A 22,064-nucleotide genomic window follows, 5' to 3' on the forward strand; every position below is an offset into this window, starting at 1 on the left:
GCTTCGTTCAAAATGAAACTTCTTCTCTGAAATCCTTCGGATTTCCCCAGCTGTACATATAACTTTTACCCTCAGCAAGTAACAGCTATTTTCCGTACTGACTGATGTGAGCAAGTCTCATCTTCTGTGAGGCTGCAAGAACCTCCAGAAGATGCACACGCCCATTAAGCCCTACTACTATCCAGTAGAATGACACAATTCTGGGACACAATTCTACCCAGTAGAATGACACAATTCTGAGATACACAGTATTTATGAATCATCAAGAGGATAAAACAAATTAATATGATCATGACAGAGAGCCTGGTTTTGAAAGCAAACAGAATGATACAATGATGATGTAACAATCAATTCTATCCATTGATCCGAAAGTGATTTAACCTCAGGAAAACACAGAGCTTTGGTAAAACCAAATGAAGCTTAGAAGTTCATCAATTCCAACAAGTGAGCTATCTCCTCTACCTGGAATACAGTTGCCTCCAGTTTCTCATCCAACCCTCCAAATATTCCTTGAATGATTACTGTATTCCAAGTCCTGCAAAGGTTAATGAGTATAGAAAATAGAACATGTTACAAGCAAGGTCCCAAGTGTCAAAGATCGACTATTGTCTTAAATGTTAGGCACCCAAGCAAATGCTTTTAGAAAGGCTTTTTTGTGACCACACAGTCAAAAAACAAATACACTTGTTTGCTGTGCACAATCTCCATTGCTTTTCCTCCCTTTCTCTAACAAATGGAAGCCAAGTGAGTCATTAACCATAAATAAACTCAGTAACTAATCTTAACCAAATGGGTAACTCTATCAAATTCACTTGAAGTGGGCATTCTATGGGTTTTACAGTGCCTTAGAGGTCTCTGAACACTGTAATATATCCCCTGTTAATTTAGTCAAACTGCCTCAGCCAGGAAGCCGTAGACAGGCAATGTGACTTCTGGTTAGTCCCCAGGGGCTCCTCCTGTCTCCAGTGGCTTTTCTGGGATCATTTAGGCATTAATGTGTCTGTGCTCAGGGGTTTCCACTATGTTTGGGCTCAGTGTTATGGAACATCAAATAATCAAAGCTACTTAAATTTTAAAAGAATGTTCACAAATTCATTATTTATTCAGTGAATAAATAATTTATTAATCTCCTAAAATGTACAAAATTATCTACAATCTTAAAATATAGTGAGAGTTAGAAAACACATATAAAAATAAGCATAACATAGGTAATATACGCTGAATGCCAAGAAGGAGTCTGAAAAGGGAAGGTCACTTCTTTATGAGTAATAAAAGCTAACATTTATTGAGTGCTTACTATGTATTAAGCACAGAGTACTGCACTGAGCACTTTAGACAAAATACTAGTGCATTAAATCATGAAGTACTACTTATCTGATGGGAAGATAAATAGGAACAAAATGAGATTTGGGCCCTGCATTATAAAATTGCCATAGCCATTAAAATCAGAACTTTAAATATGGGTATATAAAATAAATGTTGATTTAAAAATGAAGAGAAGTCCATTTTTTTCTGTTTCTAAACTTTTGTAATAATATGTAAAACCCTAACATGCATGAAATACTCATTCTAAATACATTTGGAGCATACATTCTAAATACATGAAAAAATTTTAGAGGACTCAGTGCAAATTTTAAAGTTTTTTTTTTCTTTTTAGCTAATAATTTCTTGTTAAGTAAAAATATTTATTTCCTCTGAAATCTTAAAAGCAATCTATTAGGACTTTATTAAGATCAATTTAGTAACCAATTTATAAAACAAAAAATGAAATAAGTGTGCGCCTATGTGGTACATTAATAATTCATTGTTTATTATCTTAGAGACATTTAATATTAAAATAACACATTCTGATTTATTATATGCATGTTCTTGTTCATGTAACTAATTCATACAATTTCTATAATAATTGAGACCATTTGAAATACAAATTTAGAGCTATTTCTATCACTAAGTAAGTTGGGCAAACATAGTATACAAGGTGAAAACTAAGGATACAATAATCAAAAATGAAATGAAAATAAAGCCATCATCAAGGAGCCTTCAAGGACAAAGAGAAAAGTGCTCACAAATAACTTATATGAAGCCAAATGTGATTTTGGCTACCATGTACGCAGTAGCAAAATTCAGAGGATAGAAGAATATAGTTTTACTAGGAGGAATCTAAGACATTTTTCTGAGGGTGGCGATTGAGTTGGACACTAAAGATAAGGAATAGGCCTTTAATAGGTAAAAATGAAGAGAGAATTTTTCTTATGTGCTACCTTCACAGCCATGGGAACAAAGACACAGTCAAGGCAAACCAGGGGTTAGGTAAGCTAGGGTACTAACTGTCATAGCCTACATTAAACAGAGATCTGGGCATTGTGGAGAAGGACAGATGCTATGGTAAGAAGTTTGAACTTTATTTCATAAGTCTGCATTTCTCATATTGAAGAGGGGAAACAAGGAGAGGGAAGGAGGGGATGGATGTAGCGGTGAACAAAATGGGAAAAAAATCCTGTTCTTTATGGAGTGAACATTCTTATGGAGAATACAGACAATTAAAAAATTAAAAATAATAAAAATGAAAATATGTTATTTTAATGTATAATACAAAGGTCGGTATTTTAATGTGAGGAGACATTTGACTTGAAGGAAATAAAGGAAGCCATAAGAGATACTGGGGATGTGTATTCCAGCCAGAGAAAGCAGCAAGAACAAGCCTTCAAGGAGGAAGTGTATGATGTGTATGATGTACTGTAGGGACATGTGACGGAAGAAAGGATTAAGGGAAGCGAAATCAAGAGGTGTTGGGGGCAGATCATGCAGCACCTGGAGGCCTTGACAAGGATCCTGTATTTTACTAAGTGAAAAGGTAAGCCATTGAAGGTTCCATAATCTGTTCATATGTTGAAAGTATCTAAATAGACCATCATGGGGCAATGTGGAAAGCAGGAAGGCCAATTAGTAATGCAATAACACCTGAGAAGAATCATGCCAATCAAGACCCACATGATGGCAGAGAAGGTGATTGGAAATATTCTGAAGGTAGAATCAACAAAATTTGCTAACAGGTTGATGGTGAGTGTGAGAAAAAGAGAAAGCAAGGATGACTCCAAGTTCTTTGGCCTAAGAACTAGTCAAAAGGCACTGTCATTTACTGAGATGAGAAAGATACAGGAGCATTTGGAAAGAAGGATGGAAGAATCCAGAGTTCTAGGTGAGTGGTGGCTGGTCACTCTGCCAGGATGATATGCAGAGCAGGTCGGATTTGAAACAAGATCTAGCAAACTCCCACACACTCCCCTTTCAGCTTGGATAAAGACTGAGCTGCAGAAACGAATGGGTGACATGAGGAATTCTGAGCGAAGTGAAGAAAGATGAGAGTGTTGACAAGAATGAAGAAGCCAAATAGAAGGCAGAATGATAGGACCAAAGGGAGGAAAAGATATTTGGGGACTTGAGGAAACCAGAAAAGATTTGGAACATTTGTTAAATAATTCTAATACAGAATCAACCAAAGATAAATTAGGGGAAGAACAAGAATGGGAGACCACTGCTAAAATTAGATAATATAGTAATGGAATATGTGAAAGAAAACCCATTTTAGCAAGGAATGGTTGCACAATCTGAACCCTTATTCCTCTTCCCAGGGGGCACTTGGAATGTCTTATTTTTTAACAAGGTCTTATTAATATAACAACTGAAAGGCCCACTTACCTCTAAGGAGTATAAGAAGTTGTGATACAGACTACTGCTTAGTAATGTGCGCATGTTACATAGCACCCTGAATCGAATGAAGTAGAGGAATGCACTGCTGCTCTTAGAGAATTATTGCTCTAGCGTTTTTCTGCTTCCATGTGCTGTCTCAACACCACTGCTATAATGACATACTGTAGTGTGATGCATCGGTGGCTAATCCTGAGAATTCTCTATTATCTCCTGCTCTAGGATGTGCAGCATCAGAAATCCGACGGATTAATGAAAGACTGTTAATGCTAATTGCTGACATAAGACTATTAAGGGCACTGAGGCGATCACTGATTTTTTTTAGATGTTTTCACAGCTTTTCAGAGCACTGTACTAATCAGTCTTGATAATTCTAAAAGTAAACAGCACATAGCTTGGGTGAGAGACCATTAAAATTCTCCTTCATTTCATTTCCACAACTCCTTCCCAAATACCATTCCTACATCCAGATAATTTGCCTTAAATCATTTATCAGCTGTCACATTCACTCTATCCAGACTCCAGGCACAGTGGATGGCTAGAATTTTATACAGCCCTAGTTAGAAGAGATGTGGCCCCCAGTGGCAGCCAGGGAGCCTTTCTCAGCCAAGTGAACCAGATGCTCTGCTCACTGTAAGGCTATCTAGCGCTGCAGCACTGAGGTTCCTTGCAGGTGGTTTGTGCCACTGAAGATATGCGAGTCATCCAAATCTTAACAGTATGGCACAACGAGTAGAAACACAGCCTTCAAAATTAAACATGAGCTCTAATTCTAATTCTGACCCTTATTATCTGTGTAACTTTTAGGACAATTACACAACCTCTCTGAGCCTCACTTTCCTCATCTACTAAATGAGGATATCACTTCAATTCTTTGCATATAAAATGTATAGTAGTAGCATTGCTAGAAAAATAGCATAGTCACTGATTCAGAAAACACCATGGTCTGGTTCTTGCCTTAGCTGTGTTGCTACAGTGGAAATGGGATACACTAGATCAACGGCTTGACGACTGGCCACTGACATCCTTCCCTTACGTTGATTCTACATGCAGCTAACCTTCTAACTTGGCTTCCCCTTAGATTGTTTAGATCTGGGTATGATATGCCCATCACAGAATGTTATATCACATTCTCATTGGAAATTGATAAACCAGCATTTACTATTTGTGTCTTCACACATCTAAGCCTTGTGATTTTCTTTAACTTGAGTAAGCATAATGAGCACAAGATACACAGACAATGAAATTTCATTTGCATCCAGAACCTAGGGAACATTATACTGAATGAAATAAGCCAGGCACAAAGAAGACAAATACTGCATGATCTCACCTATATACGGAATCTTAAAAAGTCAAATTCATAGAAGCAGAGAGTATAATCGTGGTTGCTAGGGGCTGGAGGGTGGAGGAAGTGGGGAGCTGTTGGTCAAAGGGTACTGAATTTCAGTTATGCAGAATGGATAAGTTCCACAGATCTAACGTACAGCATAATGGCTATGGTTAATAATACTGTACTGTATACTTGAAATTTGCTTAGAGTAAATCTTAAATAAGTTCTCACCAAAAAAAAAGGTATGTGAAGCAAGGTGATGAATGTGTTAATTAGATTATGGTTATCATTTTACAATGCGTACATATATTAATAATGCACTTATATATGTATATCTTAAATATACACAATTTTTATTTGTCAATTATATATCAATAAATCTGGGAAAAATATTCATTAACATCTATAGCTAATGTTACTGCCTTGTCCCTGATGGATATGTAGCACTAGAACAATCAAAAGGAAAAGCCCAGACTCAGGGGAAGGGAGCAGGCAGTATTGGGGAACCACCTGTCTATATAGGAAATAGTTCCACATCTCTAGGCCATTAACTAACTCCCAAACTGTACTCTGTAATCCACAGAAGCACCCTAATAAATTCTCTTGTATGTTATGAAAATAAAAGTCAGCCTGTGTTTACTCCCTCTCATTTTGAATGCAAATGTGTCATTACAACCGATTTAATGGGAAGAAATATATCTTATCACAGTTACTAAAGTTGAGAATCACTACTGTAGAAAATTAAGCTTATTGATTATTTAAGAAAGGAAGGGTAAAAACAAAGAAGGAAATTAACACAGGTTTTGATAGGACTAGGCAATATTTTCTCGTGTGATTCAATTTCAATTTAAAGCTGAAAGGCTTCTTTAAGCTTACAGATATTGGGTGATTTGGTTAAAATTCCAGAGGATTGGATTCAAGATTACTTTGTAATCTCATGACTTTAAAACCTTCTTAATTAAAGACTTATATTTGTTTTAAATGAAACAGGACATAGATTTGCAGACCAGAAAAGCAAATCAGTCTGAGGGAAAATGGTTCTGAATGATAGTCCTCGAGGCTCCCAAATTTAATGTGAAACTCAATTAAAGAGGAAAATCAGATCCTGAACACAGGCTCTCACGTTCACACAGCACGTAAAGTGAGCTAACCTCAAGCCCCTAGAACAAAATCACTGGCTCATATTAATACTATAATATCCATCTGGAACCATCCTCCCCTTCTTAGATAACAAGGCAAAACGTAGTATTAATGGCGTGTTTATCTTATCTCAAGGAGAGAAAAACAAACATTGGTCTTCAAAATGTCCCTTCACAAGGGCTCGCTTGTGTCAGACATTGGCCATGGATTTCTTCAGAGTTCATGATAGAAAATATTTGAAAATAACAAAGATGAAATTTTTAAAGATTACTCCATTTTTTTTTTATTTCCCTCACAAGAAATTCTAAAATAAATCAGCAAATAGGCTAAAAGTCTACTACATTTTTTAAAAAAATGTTTCAAAACTTCCCTTCCACACTTCCTTGGAGTGACTGTCCCACTTCTCTGCTCCCTTCATAACCCAGTTTCTCAGGAGAGCTATCTGTAATCGCTCTCTCTGTCCCTTGCCCTCTAGCTGACTGCAGCCTACATCGTTACACATGAAGTGCTCTCACTAAAGCCCCAGTGATCTCCAGGCCAGGGAATCGAAGGCTATTCTTCTCAGGCCTCATCTTCCATCTGGTCTTGACCACTTCACTGCCTTGAAACACTCTTGCTTTCTTAGGCTCCCATTTCTTGGTCGTCCTCTTCCACCAGGCATTCAGTATCAAGTGTCTCATCCCTAGTCCTCTTCTAACACTTTTCTTGCTCCCCTGACAATTTCTTCCTCCCCCAGCTTCCATCTTCTGACCTCTCCAGCTCAGAGTGGCTGTCTCTGCACCTCAAATTCCATATGTTCAGTGTTCCCCAGATAAGTACATGGCATCACCCTCCACCTGTATACTCCCCTTTCCCTCACCCACATTATCCAATCTATCATCAAGTCTTACTGATGTTAGCTCCCTAGTATCTCCTCATTGCCCACTGTCATTCACGTGGAATATTTTAATAGTCTGTGAACCCACCTACCACCATCCACCCTTGCCCCTCTCTATCCACACTTTAAATCTATTCTCTTCATGGCCCACGTGATCCTTAAAATATTGTGTATGTGAGTGCACATTTAGATCATAGATATAATCCTTCTACCCTGTGTTGCTCTAGGCTAAAATGGTTTCCAATGTCACTTAGGATCCTTCATACAGTTCAGCAGACTCCCATTTCTGGCCCCCATTTGTCCCCATTTTTTTCTAATACAATTCTCCTTTTACTCTCATTGTTACACCCACCTTGGTCTTTCGGTTCTGAAAACATTCCATATACTCTCCTCAAAAAAGGTATTTTGCACATCTGTGATCTATGCTACACCACCACCACTGCTACCCCAAAAATGGATCACCTATTATATTAATTAAACAATTCATTTGGTACAGCCACTATGGAAAACAGTATAGAGGATCCTCAAAAATTAAAAAAAAAAATAGATTATGATCCAGCAAGTCCACTTCTGGGAATATATCTGAAGGAAACAAAAACACTAACTCAAAAAGATATCAGTACCCTCATGTTCACAGTAGTGTTGAGTACAATAGTAAGGACACGGAAACAACTTAAGGGTCTTTCAATGGATAAATAGATAAAGAAGTTATGGTATACAAATATACACAATGGAATATTTACTATTCGGCCATAAAAAAGAGGAAATACTGCCATTTGCAACAACATGGATGGACCTTGAGGGCATTATGCTAAGAATGAAATACATCAGACAGAAAAAGGCAAATACTGTATGATCTCAGTTTTATGTGAAATATAAAAAAAAAAAAAAACAAAGAAAAAGAAAAAAGAGATCAGACTTGTGGTTACCAGAGGAGGAGGGGAGAGAACAGGGAGAATTAGAAGAAAGTAGTCAAAAGGTACAAACTCCCAGATATATCTGTCACCACTTGCCACTAATGAGGCAATCCATTCTTCCTGAGGAGATTGGACGGCTCTCCCTTATATTGACCAAGAACTTGCCTCCCAGAACCTTCTACCCATTGCCCCTAGTTAAATAATCCTTTTAAATCTTCCTCGCAGGATGTGGTTGGCATCCCCATCTTGATGGATGAGGTTGCTTCCATGTGTCTGTGCCATTTTTTAAAAAGACTTTCATTTTTTTAGAGCAGTTTCAGTTTCACAGCAAAATCAAGGGGGAGGTACAGAGATTTCCCATGTTCCCCCTGCCTCCAAACAAGGACAGCCTCCCCCATATCAACATCTCCCACCAGGGTAGTACATTTGTTAAACTGGTCACATCATTATCACCCAGAGTCCCTAGTCTACCACCATTTTTGAGCCAAGTTCCTAAAGCCAGATTTAAATGGTTCCAGGCCAGTTTCTCATTGACACTAACTCAATGATTCAAAAGGAGTTTTTCAACAGTGGCAGTGGCCATGAAACTAGCACTGGAATAAACAGAGATGGACTGGAAAATCTAGCCAGTCACTTACAAGGCTTGCAACTGTAAACCACACTAAAGCCACAGCTTCCTTAAATTTAGACAATGCCTTCTTCTTTGGGCTGATATAAGAATTAAAGTAGCTCATGCACAGAAAGCTCATATCCTGGTACCTAGTGCATAAAAGTAAACATAATAAATGGGAGCTCCCTGAAGACATGGCTTCATGTCAATTTATCACTGCTAGCATTTAGATTGGTGCCAGACACAGAGTGGGATCCAACTATTTGTTAAATAATTACATTATTAACAGTCACAAACAAAACTAGAATTTAAAATAAGAAAGTTTTTTATTTTGAATATGGTAAAAAAAAGATAGAAGATGGAAATAAATTCTAATTTAGTTTCCATTTGCTTCAAATTAAAATACATTCTTTAAGCGACTCTTAAAATGCCAACTAATGGTTTTGACATATCATTACAGTGATTTAAATGTTTCATTCTTTTAAATAAGATGGAATAAAAATGTCTGATCTACAATCAAGTTTTGTATATTTGCAATGTTCAGAAAGCTATAGTCTTTTTCAACTCTCATTTCAAAAATAATAACTATCATACAACTATAGCACACTAGAGAATAATGGAAATACATTATAGCAGTTGCATTAATGTTAAGTAGAACCATTAAATTACTTAACATATTTTGTTTCTGAATTATTTTAATGTTTTGATATTAAAGTGAAAAATAGTGAATGCTTCAGACACTTACAAAAATGTAGTTTGGTATACAGAAACTTAATTAGTGGCTCATAGAATATGTATCTTGACATATATATATTTTCTACTATTATTGAAATATATATTAAATATATTTAGCATATCTGTTATATGGCCATTTGAAAATTCTTCAAATTCTTTTAGAAAAAAAATAAGATGAGTTTTTTGTTTCCAAATAGAGGTCCCAGGGGAGCTACACATCCAAAATTTCCATCTGCACAAGGCCTTTCATTTGGAATAAATGGAGCTCTGCTCACTTTAGCATGCCACAAACAACCTGATTCCTAATTAACCTGTACTGTTGGTTTCCTTTCTACTCCTTTTAGAGGGAAAATAACTGGATTAAAGTTCATTTCTATTCCCTACAACAAAAACTCCCCATCTGAAATGTTTAAATGTCATTTAATGTAAGCATTGCCCACTTGGTACCCACCCATATTCATCTTCATATTCCCTTCAGACCCAGCACAGAGCCCAGGAGGGAACAGGTGCTACCTAACTACTTGCTGGAAAGAACCAAGCATTCCCCCAGGTCCCTGGGCATTCTATATCCCAAAAGCACTCTTCCACGGTACCCTGAGATAGAGTCCAGCCTTGAAAAACTTGGATAAAGTCTATCACTCAATAAATGGGCTGGTGCTCTGGATCTCACTCCAACAGGCTGGGAGGCCAACAGCAGCACACAGGATCAGTTTGTAAAGAGTAAACCATTTCTCTGCTTGTATTCTGGGCTCAATCAGGCCCTCAAGGGAGGGAGCTGTCACCCTGATGGACAAGGGAATGGCCGACATCTGAGGCCCAAAAGGCCTGTGGTGCTTAGTGGACAAAAATGAAAATGAAAAACTGTCCTTTCCAGAATGAGAAGAGGGTGGCTGATTGTGCAAGTCAGTGGGGTCAGGAGGTGAGTAGAAACAGCATGGGGTGGAGGCAAAAGCTTTCAGAAGGTATTCTAATTCCACCACTATTTTAGTATGAGTCATCAAGAGCTTTAAGAAAAGGAGGAGACCAAGGAAATCCCTCTCAGAGAGGAAGAACACTAAGCCTAGGGTAATGAGGCCAAGGTCTGGTGTCCAAGTGAGGGACAGCCAGGTATGATTGATTCCAATGGGAGCAATGATCAGATAAGAGAGCATAAGAGCGTGTCGACACCTCATAACTACAACCCAGACATGAAACCTGTATTAAACCTGGAGTAACAGGTTGGACTTAGACCCTGACCGAGGTTGCTGGGATTGTACAACTCACAACTTCATGACCAGCAGGCCCCTCATGTTCATGAAGCCACTAACTTCATTACAGTGTGGGGGTGGGGTAGGGAGGCTATATTTGTAAAATTTACCTGTATGCTCCCTTTTATTCTCCACACAAATTTTATTTTCCCCCAACATGTTCTTCTGGTCATCCACCTCCAGGTTGACAGCTAAGGTTTCTGATAGCAGTTTTTAGGTAACTATTTATAAGATTGTGAAATGAAAAATGTTTTCTCTGCTTAAAATCTGTATGGACCCTGCTGAAGTCCTAAGATCATGAAGCCCTTTTATGTGGGGGTGGGGACAATAATCTTTGCCAAAGTCCAATACTAATCTCACAGACTTCACTCTATTCCTATGTCATATCACCTGGCTGGATACTGCAAGAAAATAACAAACCTAGAACACAGTTCTGGTTTGAAGACTTAAGTTCTGGTGATCGCTCTCCTTTCCCAGGTGAACAACATCATCAGACGAAAAGGTGCAAAATCACAGAAGCCTTGCGTTAGATGCTTGCATAGATGTTAATTAACTCATTCAATGCTCACAGGAGGAAGTATTCTATTTTACAGGAAAACGGAGCTGGGAGACGTAGGAGTGATCTATTCCAGGTCACTCATCTGCACATTGTGGACCCAGGTTTCAAATCCAGGCCTGTGACTGCCAATGTCACACATTGACCACTATTACTAGTCTTATTATGACTTCACCAGTGACCGACAAAGATAGAATAAGTGCATCTTGATCCCCACCCCACTATTCTTTGCTAGTGTTTTCATTCAAGAAGGCATAGAGACGTTCTAATGGAAGCTTTATTTTCTATTATCTTATCTCACAATATAAATTCACCATAAGGCAAGAATTAGGCCATATTACTTCTTTATTTTTGAGCCCAAAATAGCAAACTGGTTCAAACAGTGTGGGAAACTAGACTTTTAAAACATCTATTTGAATTCAGTATGATAAGAGCTGGAAAATTACTGGTAGGTGAAATCAAATAGGAAATGTCTGGATATGCTATTAGGTTGTGCTGTTTTGGTTTTTTTTCAACAACTTTCATATCAGGAAACAAAAGAAACACATTCGAAATGACATTTGAAGTGCCTGCTTAAAAAGATATTTGAACTTGGAGTTTTCTTACCTTTTAAAAGCTTTTTTCACAAACACTTTCATCTTATTACTCTCTTTAAATATATACTCTCGATGACAACTATAAGTGTATTTCAAGACCTTACAGAATTTCTATAAATTTTGTTAGGGGCAAAAAATGATTCCTTCAAGGTCCCTGAAATTCTTAGCTGAAGGAAGGAACTGACAAAGGCACCATGCCTGGTTCCTCAGACAGTAGCCTCTCACACGCACCCAGTATTCACTATGCGCCAAGCACTGTTCTAGAAGCCTTGCCTACATACACTCACTAGAGTCGTCTTCACATCCCCGTGTGGCAGATACCTTTGTTTTTTCCATTTTACTGAAGAAGAAACTGAGGCACAGAGAAATTAAGTAAGTTGCCTAGGCCACACAGACAGGAAAAAATCTAGCCAGTCTACAGCACCACCACCCTTGTACTTCAGGAGAAAATGACTGATTTCAAACTAGGTAACCTGGGGAGAAGCCCCTTTAAAGATATAATCTGAGCTCATTATGAATAAAGAATTAGGACCTCCTGTAGAGTATAGTACAGTGGAAGAATAGAACATGGAAGACCAACTGTAGGTGTTATGGCCCACTCACAGCTATGAATAATTAGTTGTGTGGCCTTAGACTAATCACTCGATACTTTATTTTTTAAACTTAAAATGCCAGAAGCTGAGGAGGGGAGGCTTGTATGATAGTTTTCAGTATAATCAGGTCTGCTCTGATTTCAGATCCACCAGTATTGGCAGGTTTTGTTTAATCATAATAGCTTTTTCCCATACAACTTTCAACAATCTTCTCACAGTTTGGTCTCAGCATTCTCTTATAGGTGCCCACGCTGGAACACAGGAGCGGCGAAGAGCTGGGGCTTGATTCAGAAAGTCCGGGGTTCCCATTCCAGCTCCTTGGCCTACCAGCAGTAGGCACCAGACTGTTTCTTTGAGGAGGGAAATGTTATTCACCTCACATGGTTGTTCTCGGGGTGCATAAATGGTCCAGAGCCTTTCACGTGGAAGGGGCTTATGAATAGGAGTTATTTTTATGACTCTAGGCCTTAATCATCTCTCACCTAAACTATTAAGCCTTATAAAAACATGGAAATGAAGACATTCAATGTGGCACTATTAACAGTGAAAGATTGCTAACAACCTAAATGCCCAACACTGCAAAAAGTAAGAATATATAAATTATGGACTAATATTAAATTATATGTAGCTATTAAAATCATATTTTCCAAGATTATTTTTCAGCATGGAAAAATAATAATCTCGGTCACTGAAAAAGGCAAGCTGTAAAAACTGTATATATAGCATATTCATTATTATACACAGAAATACACATGTATAATGCATATATACATACATACATGGAAAACTGGAAGAATATAACAAATTGTTAGCAGTGCTTCTTTGAGTCATTGGATTATATTTTATTTTCTTTTTGATACTTTCTGGGATTTTTTAATTTTTCCTACAATGGCAATACAGAACTCACATAATCAGAAAAAGGATTAAAACCTTAAAGTGTTCTTTGACAAAGAACAAATATACATTTTTCAAATAAAGGTAAGATTTATACTAACAACAAAATCATTTTAAGTAACCAAATGGTAAAATATTGCCCCAACAAAAAAATCACCTTATATCAAAAAGAAAAGTAGAACTATAACTTCCAGAAATTTAAATAGCATTAAAATAAGGAAAGTTAACATACTGAGGATTTAAAAATAAAAAAAAGTATAATAAAAATTTTATGCAAGTGACTGCCCAGAATCACAAAAAAATCAGAAATGGAAAGTCTTAGAAAATGATTTTTCCTCTTATGCCTGGAAAAAATATCATGGAGGGATTATGGGTTCAGCGGAGAACTTGGCCGAATTTGGGCTTGTTTCAACAACCCTATTTTTTGTTCTTTCTCTCTCCCTCAACATAGACACATACACACACAAAGCCAGGCCTCGTCAAGTGTTTAACCCTCTGCTCTCAGATTAGGAGTCCAGCTTCCCCCGCCATTCCTCGGAGAGCCTCACCCATAGCAGGGAGCTCTCTGTCCTCCTCAGTACTGAAGCTGACATGGCTGGCCTGCTCTTTGCTCCTGTCCCCACCTCACTGACCACCTCTCAAAGCCGCAAGAGGGCTGCCAGCCCATCTTGGAGCTTGACTCTCCGTAACCACCCTATTAATCTGGAGTTCTGCCACAGTGCAGCCCAGAGGGGACTTGTCATCCAGGCCTGTCTCTGTTACATTTATGCTTCTTAAGGTTCCACACGACAGCACCTCTGGAAGACTGATAAATCTCAGGCATGGTCCCCAGACAGTTCACCAGGTCTTTTCCTCGAATTGTTTTCATGCTGCGAAAAATGGCCACATTTCTTTGACAGCTCTTTTTGAAAGACAAAATCGATAAACCAGGGAACCTGGCCCAGACCATAGAGAGCCCAGTATCGGTCCTTCCTGTATGAGAGGCCTGACCCTTACCACAGGCTGCAATAATAAGAGGCGTGTACGAAGGTGGAGGCAGCAGCTGCAAGCTTAAAAGGTAAAGCAACAATGTATACATAACTTACATATTTCAGGAAATGCAGGCCATGAGTTATTTATAAAAATTCAATTCAAGAATATTCTCTCATCTTCATTCTACAGTCAAATTATAGTTCTTTAGAGCAAAGAGCTTAGAACCTGGGTTCATATTTCAGTTCACCAATTATTAGCTGTGTGACCTTAGGCAAGTTTCTTTACCTCTATTTAAGGCACCTGAACAGTGCAGCATGTAGTAAGTACTATGCAAGTTGTAGCTGCTATAATTATCTTATTGTTGTTCTATTATTATTATTATTATTATTGTTGTTATTTATTTGAACTGGCATACTGTTTCAAATATCTGACTCTTTAAACTATGTCTAGTTATACTCAAAAATCATGTGACAATGCAGTATAAAGAGAGTCTGTTTTGAAATCAGAGGATACTTCGAAGCTGGATGAACCAAACGTAATGGCTAATAATCTGAGTACATTATCTCCTCTGCTAAGCCTCAATTTCCCATCTATAAAATGCATATTACATCACTAACTTCTCAAAGTTTTGTGAAGAGTGAAGAACTTTTGTGAAAAGCAGAATTTATAAAGCACTGAGATGTACCCTAAGGAAAACAGGTCTAGAATGTGACTCTGCCAACAGCTCTGGCCCTGTGAAAGTATATAAATCTCACTGCTAGACAATTACAGTGATCACTTTCGTCCACTTTGAGACACAGTTGTCTTTTGTCTGTGGCAGGTTAAGAGGATCCCATCATTTAGGATCAGGTATCTAGAGGAGAGAAGTCGCTTTCCACTTTAGGGTTGAGACAGAATTGAGAATTCTTGCCAAGAAACCATCCAGAGGATAAACACAGTTGGAAGAGGTAAAAACAGAAAGAATATTGGAGGTGACCTATGAGAGAAAAAGAAAAGAAACTAAAGAGAAAGGCCAGTCTCCCAGTGAAGCTGTCCTACATGAGGAGCCATAGGTTTGTCTACCCTTCACCAAGTCAGCACAGGAACTGCTCTACTCAGCCTAAAGCAATGAAATACTACTGCACCTCCTGAATATGTTTCTTTTTCTCAAGAAGAATCTAACACCTTATGGGTATATCAGTCAGGGTAGGCTATTATGCTGCAGTAACAATCACAAAATATCAAGGAATATATCACTTCTCACTCATACTCCATGCCCACCGCAGGCAGCTGGGGGCTCTTTTCCAAGTAATCCTCACCCTGGGGCCAAAATATCACAAGTGGCCATGGCAGCGGGCACAGGATGTGGTGAAACATGCATTGGCTCTTAATGCTTCTGCCCAGAAGTGACATTTAATTGGCCAAAGCAAGTCATATGACCGTGTGCGTTCACATGGACAAGGAGGTACAGTCCTACTCTACGTCAAGAAAGTCAAAAACTTTGTGACAACCCATGCATGCAGTGGGCCCCCAAGAACTGTTTGCCCACCTGCTCATTAGAGAACACATCTGGGAAATGTCTCTGCCATGATTCAGACAGACTGACCAAAGAGTGTGAAGCAGAAACTTCAACCACCTTCTACCAGACAGACAGTGAAGGCTTCTTTCCCATCTCTTCAACCAGTATTTTCTTACTGGTTGAAGAGATGGGAAAGTCTTACTGTTAAATAGTATAGCACTTAACAGTCTTACTGTTAAATAGTATAGCACTTAAACGGCTACTTAAGACGCTAAGTAATCATTACCATCCTGTATTTAAAGCATGCACACACACACACACACACACACACACACACACACACACACACACAGGCATACACACACAAGCAATAACCGCCAACCATTTATACTGAATATAAAATATCCTTTTTTTTTTTTTAAATGAATAACACTTTTCCAGGACTGGAGTCCCTAGTGAAATGTTGCATTACAAGCTCAGTCAATCCCAAGTGAAAAATTCTTTTTCTTAGAAAATGTCATCCTTTGTAAATGTTCTGTAGGGCCAAGCTCAGGAAGGCGCTCCAGAGTTTCTCTCAGAACTAAACCTTCCATGAATCAAGCTTTTAGATACTCTCCACACTTTTGGCATCCAAACATTCATACAACCCTGAATTATTTATTCATCAATCTTCGCACAACTTCTTAGACACCAATGGAGACCAGGCCGGTTTCAGCTATTTGATGTTACATCTTCTCAAGTGGCTAAAGAGGCTATAAAGCACCCTATTGCTTAAGCCTGCCATCTCAGTTCCATTAGCAGTAAAGACCTCTCTATTCAAACTGCTAAGTAAATCCTCCGAGAGAGCCGAGGGACTGTTTCATGCTTGAATGCAACTGTTAAGAATTTGACAACAACCAAACTGTTCCTATTTAATCCTTCTCCCAAGGTAAAAAGAATTATAGGTAAACATATGCCTTCATTATGTGCTTTGCCGCATTTCAATACCCAACCCCACACAAAATTGCCAGCCAAGGATTTAATGCAATCACCTCTGTATTTCAGAGCTATTGCCTTTGTAGAATGGAAAAAGCTTAACAAGGGCTATGGAGCTGGTTAGCCAGCTACTGTATTTTGTATAGCAAACATCTAAAATGTCACGGGGTTAAGTCTGATCATAGTGAGGCTTTTAACGAGTTTTTTTTTTTTTTTTAAGGTGATTCAAAACAACAGTCCCGGGTTGTTGTTTTTTTTTAAGCTGACACAAAACATTTAGTTTTGAACTCAAATCAAAGGTTATACCAAAGTATGAAAAGAAGAATGAAGAAAGATGGTACAGAACTGAAATTCTTATTATTTGCTTTTGAAAAATAGTAGACATGGAGTCCTTTGAGATTTATTTTTGGATTTTTTTTCTTTTAAGTATTTTTTGGTTGGTTTGGTTTTTAGCTTTGGTAATTTACATGCTTGTAAAACTTCTGAGAACCAGCCAGGATTAGGCAGACCATCTTCTCCAGTAGATGACACTTCAGAAACTCAGTGCATTAAAGCAAGTTCTTTCAAATGCTCTACAATCTCCAATACTTTCCCCACCATGACCAGGACCCACAACACACATGTGCAGTCACCAAGACACTAGTTTCTTCACAAAAAAACTCTGGAGCAAGATGACGAAGTGAACCACCAGTGATGACTATCCCAAGTTATATTCCTACATTTTATGAATATTGACCTCTCTTTTTGCTAACCAAGCTCTTCTCCAACTCCTACCTAGGAATCACTCTCCATGAAAGAAGTTTTTGCTGCCAGTCATTACTTCTGTTGTATAGTGAAAAACAGTTGGTACCTATTAGGATCTTGACTTAAACAGCATTGATGACACATTGTCTATTTTAATAATACCTTTTCCTGTGCAAATCTCCCTAAATTAAAGAGCCACTGTATTTCCTATGACAATGGAACATTATTTTCCCCAAACGTATACCCTCTATTCTCGACTGGTATTTTAAGGATGGCTTAGATTAGGGCCAACCGACAGTTAGAGGACATCCTTTGGAAGGCCATACATATCAACTTGAAAAGAGAGCATCTTGAAATCATGTCAGAACAATTACTTTTGTTTTTGTTTTTTTACTTCCAAGTATTCTATAGGTCAACAAGGAAACATACATTACAATTTCCTTTTTCTTTTATACCTTTTAATGTTGGGTTTGCTTCTAACAACATAATATTTTACCATAGAAGGGTACTTTCTAGCTTTGTTATTATGGGCAGTGAAAATATGTTGTGAGTGCTTATTATTCCAGACTGGAAGATTCAGAAGCACTCTAGTAAAAATCTTGAGATTTTTCTCAATAAAATATTAACTACAAAGATTTCATATTTAATAAGATCACCTCTTTATTCAAGATATATTTTTAATCCTAATCTGGTTTACCACATTTGGGGACTCTTCTCTCATTAACTCATTTCAATCTGGCTAACTAATTTGAACATTAGGCCAAACTGAAATAACTAAGAAGGCAAACAAACTTCTGGAGCTAAAGAGATATAATTGTCATTAGTTACATTGTATTATCCTTGTCACTGAACATTGCTCTTTCTGTTGAGAAATGTGCCTTCTCTCAGCTAGCCAGTCCTATCCTGTTGACTCTTTGCTGTCCAATGTGCCATACAGAAAAAGAGTGAAGGTCTATGCTTGGGCATGGTGCTCAGGGCAGGTATCTGTGAAGAGGACTTGTTTTCAGGTCTCAGAGCTTGAGAACTATAATCAAAAGCAAAAAACAACAACTCTCTAGGCACAATAACAATTTGTTCTCTCAGTTCTAGGTATTACGATTTAGATTATAGTTCTTACTAAGCTAATTTTATTAATACATTAAACAGAAGTTCCAAAGTGTGTTAAGTCAGAGTGAAAGCAAGAGGAATAAATAAATTTTAAAAAACGTATTATTCAAGTAGAATAAATAATCAATAAATCAGAAAAAAAGGAAAGGAGCCATAATGAGAAGAAGGAAGGGAAAGAAAGTGGCATGAAAATACTGGACTGAGATACTTTTACACATTTAAGCTTGTTAACCCACCTCATTTCCCTCGGGGAAGGAAAGACAACATTTTCTTTATCGTAGTGTTTTATTCAACTGTCTAGGAAATATACACTATTAGGTAATCACTTCTAGAAAAGTTTTTGTGGGTTTTGTTTTTTTGTTTTTGGCGGGGAGGGTTGTTTTGTTTCAGGATTTGGGGCTACATTATTCATAAGTTGCGTGTTAAAATAAAACATTTTTATTAACAGTGGAAGAATATTTCCAATATGTGGCTGTCATCAAGTCAGAGACAAGGCAACATCTTAGAGAACAGATTCAAGTCCATTTACTTCTCTCCCAGGCCCTGAAGCTCATAATTCCAACAACTACTTCTAGCATTCCTCCTCCTCAGAGCCAATTCACACAGAACGGAAAGTCCAGGGCGGCATTCCAGATCTTCCAGACTAAGAGTAGGTAAACCAAATTGAAACCAGAAATGTTCACAATGTATTCAACGATGCAGCATTCCTAACCCTGCCACTTCCCAGACATTCCGCCACACAAACTCATGTGGCTAACAATTATTGTCCTCTCACGAAAGGCTTAGAAGAAAACACACACACACACACACATACACACACACACACACACACACACACATTTACATGTATCCCCAGTGTTTGAGGTTGATGCAAACTCTCTTTAAAATTAGCTTTTAAATTAAGGCTTATGTTTTTTTATTTAAGCAAATAACTTCTAAATTTACTCAGGAAAACTATGTTTTCCCCCAAAACAGAAAGAGAAACACTATCTGATATATTTTAATTCAATTTAATAAATCTTTATTGAGTATGTAATTTTGCTCCAGGGAAATAGAATGCAAAAGGAGAGGTCGTGCCTTCGAAGAGCTTACATGTTAATACAGGAGGAAGTAATTTAAACAAGTAACAGTAAGCTCTGTACTGTATAATGATCATATATTCTGGGTACTAGAAGACCATCAAGTAAGGCAACATTAGCTCTAGTCAGGAAGAATCTGGGGAGGCTTCAGAGAAATGACATTTAAGTAAGGAATTTAAAGTTGAGGAGGATTTTGATTATTCGACCTACAAATAAAAATGTCTGTCTCATCACCTCAAGCTTCCTAAATTTCTCTTTCCAAATTCACCTGAAAACTATAAAATCCCCTTAGAAGATCCCATTGTCAGAATCACGATGTCCACATATCCACTGACATGCATTAGGTGCTTTTCAAATGTGCCATACTATAATGCCATACAGATCCTTAGATATTTTGTCTGGAAAGAACTCCAATCAGCTATGAACTCTATTTCTAAGGTATCTACTCAAATATATTGTTTCAAATTCCCTTATGCTTTTTGTGAATAAGAAACTTCCCTCTCTGCACTTCTTTTGATCAAAGAGGTGCTGATGGTGAGAACAATGTCAAATGACCCAGCACAGCACAGCCGCTACTACGTGGAAGCACTAAGAAACCCACATCTTAGATACTGTCCAGGAAAGCAGGCCAGACCGATGAGAGGCACCAGGATCAACCTGGCCTTGTGAATGATGCAAACAGGCAGGTCTTCTTAGGCCAGCCATAAGTCCTCTCCCTAGAGGCTACTAGTAGTACTAGTAGCTTGGCTCTACTGGGAGGGCAGTTAAGAAGGGAAACAGGAGGAGACTCTGACAGCCATGCTTACTTCCAAGCATAAACTGTCTGCCAGCCCTGGAGGTGTCCTCTACGAAGCTAGCCCTGGGACAGAAAAAAAGGGGAAAAGAGGCCACAGAAGGAGGAAGGTGCTGGCACCAGCCACCCATCTAGTATCTGGGTTGGAACCTACTGAATGGACACAAAGCTCTGCAGAGGAACTCTCTCTGCAGAGAACCAGAACCAAAGCCTCTAAACTCAGCTGAGTCTCAACAACCAAAAGAAATCAACAAGTAATCCCTAAGGTTTTGGATAAATTACTTAGAGTCAAGTCTGTAATATCTGGTGTCTGCAGAAGGGCGTTACTATGCTGTCTGAATCACAAGCAGTGTTCCTACACAGCCGTCTGGGTTTCATGAAGTCTCTTACAAGGAAGGAGAGAAGGCTTGCTCAAGAGCCCCTCGGGGAAGAGAGAATCAAATCGGCACCATCCCCTTCCTCCTCCTGCTGCTGCCACCGGAAATGGCAGGCAAAGCCCTTCTGCATTCTTCCCTACTGCCTCTGAAGTGACAGAGATGGCTCCTCAGGTCAAAGGAGCCTATACTTCTGCAAAGGCTCCCCTACATTGAAGTGGCAAGATGCAAATACTGACGTGACTTCTGTCTCTAGTCCAAAACTTTGCTATTTTTGGTTAGATAAAAATCTTTCTTCTTTTGTCTCCCTGTTTCATTGAAGCATACATCTGACTTGAGAAAGGCCCCTAACGCTCACTCCCCTCCACACACACAACAGAAGGGCCCACCAGCCTGCCAGGGGCAGCACTTGTTACCCTGTTACTCCAGCACATTCCCAAGTATGTCCCAAAAGGCACCAGCCAGTCAAGGGGCTCCCTGGGTGAGTACATTTAGGATATTCTGCAAACCATCACAAACTTGACCTTCAACAAAGAAACCTGTTGAGCTCTGTTTAACCTCAAGTTTCAAGCACAGCTTTACCACAACAACAATCAACTTTTTTTTTCTCATGTAAAACCTATTACTACATCCCACATGACATATTGGGAAACAAGCCCATTCCTGACGGAAATGCACTGCCAGAAAATTTCTTGCTGCCCTGAAGACAACCTTCCCCTTTCTCACCTTCCCCACAAAACTCAGCTGACCTTCCTAAAGCCAAAGAGACCAGAGACCTCCTCTTTAAAATGCCTGCCTTGACAGCTCTGAGAGACCGTCGAGTCTCTTCTCCATTTTGGTTATGGTGTGGTCCTAGCAATGGTGATTTTTAGTGTGTGCTATAAAAACTTAATTAAGTAGAAGCTTCTTAAGGACAGGTACTTTTCTGGTATATATGTGAGGTCTTTCATAAACTGCATTTTTATAACACTAGTGAAATAAAGGGATAAAGCTTTAAGAATAAAGGTTGACTCTAAGAAGATCATATCATCTCAAACTACTTCCTGCTCCCCAAATAAGCAACATATGGAAGTTTATTTATCAGGGAAGCACAGAGATCTTTTAAAGGGAGGTCCCTATATTTTGGGGTAGGGGAGCTAACAAAGCCTTTCTAGAGAGTGCTCCCATTTATCTGTGCTCTTCCTAATGCTGGTCTGCCTGAAGGCCCATCTGCCCTTGGTCTGCACTTCCCCACCCCCTTTCCCTGTGTGCACCTTCTTTCACTGCATTCCCAACCCCTACCTAAAACAGAATCACATGCATCCCAAATCTTACAGTGG

At 38.6% G+C, this 22,064-nt stretch overlaps 1 protein-coding gene and 1 long non-coding RNA gene across 2 annotated transcripts in view; one reads left to right on the top strand and one right to left on the bottom strand.

Annotated features, from left to right (window-relative positions):
• The window catches only part of LOC111743782, a 9,350-nt gene extending 4,082 nt beyond the window's left edge, over positions 1-5,268 (top strand). The window contains exon 3 of the long non-coding RNA XR_002781876.1: positions 5,182-5,268. This is a non-coding gene — a long non-coding RNA (uncharacterized LOC111743782). The remainder of the gene's footprint in view (positions 1-5,181) is intronic.
• PTPRM (protein tyrosine phosphatase, receptor type M) overlaps positions 1-22,064 on the bottom strand; it is a 737,127-nt gene that overhangs the window by 667,500 nt on the left and 47,563 nt on the right. The gene's annotated exons all lie outside the window — the stretch shown is intronic.

Source organism: Pteropus vampyrus, unplaced genomic scaffold (assembly GCF_000151845.1).
Source record: "Pteropus vampyrus isolate Shadow unplaced genomic scaffold, Pvam_2.0 Scaffold122, whole genome shotgun sequence".
In the NCBI taxonomy this organism is placed as follows: Eukaryota; Metazoa; Chordata; class Mammalia; order Chiroptera; family Pteropodidae; genus Pteropus; species Pteropus vampyrus.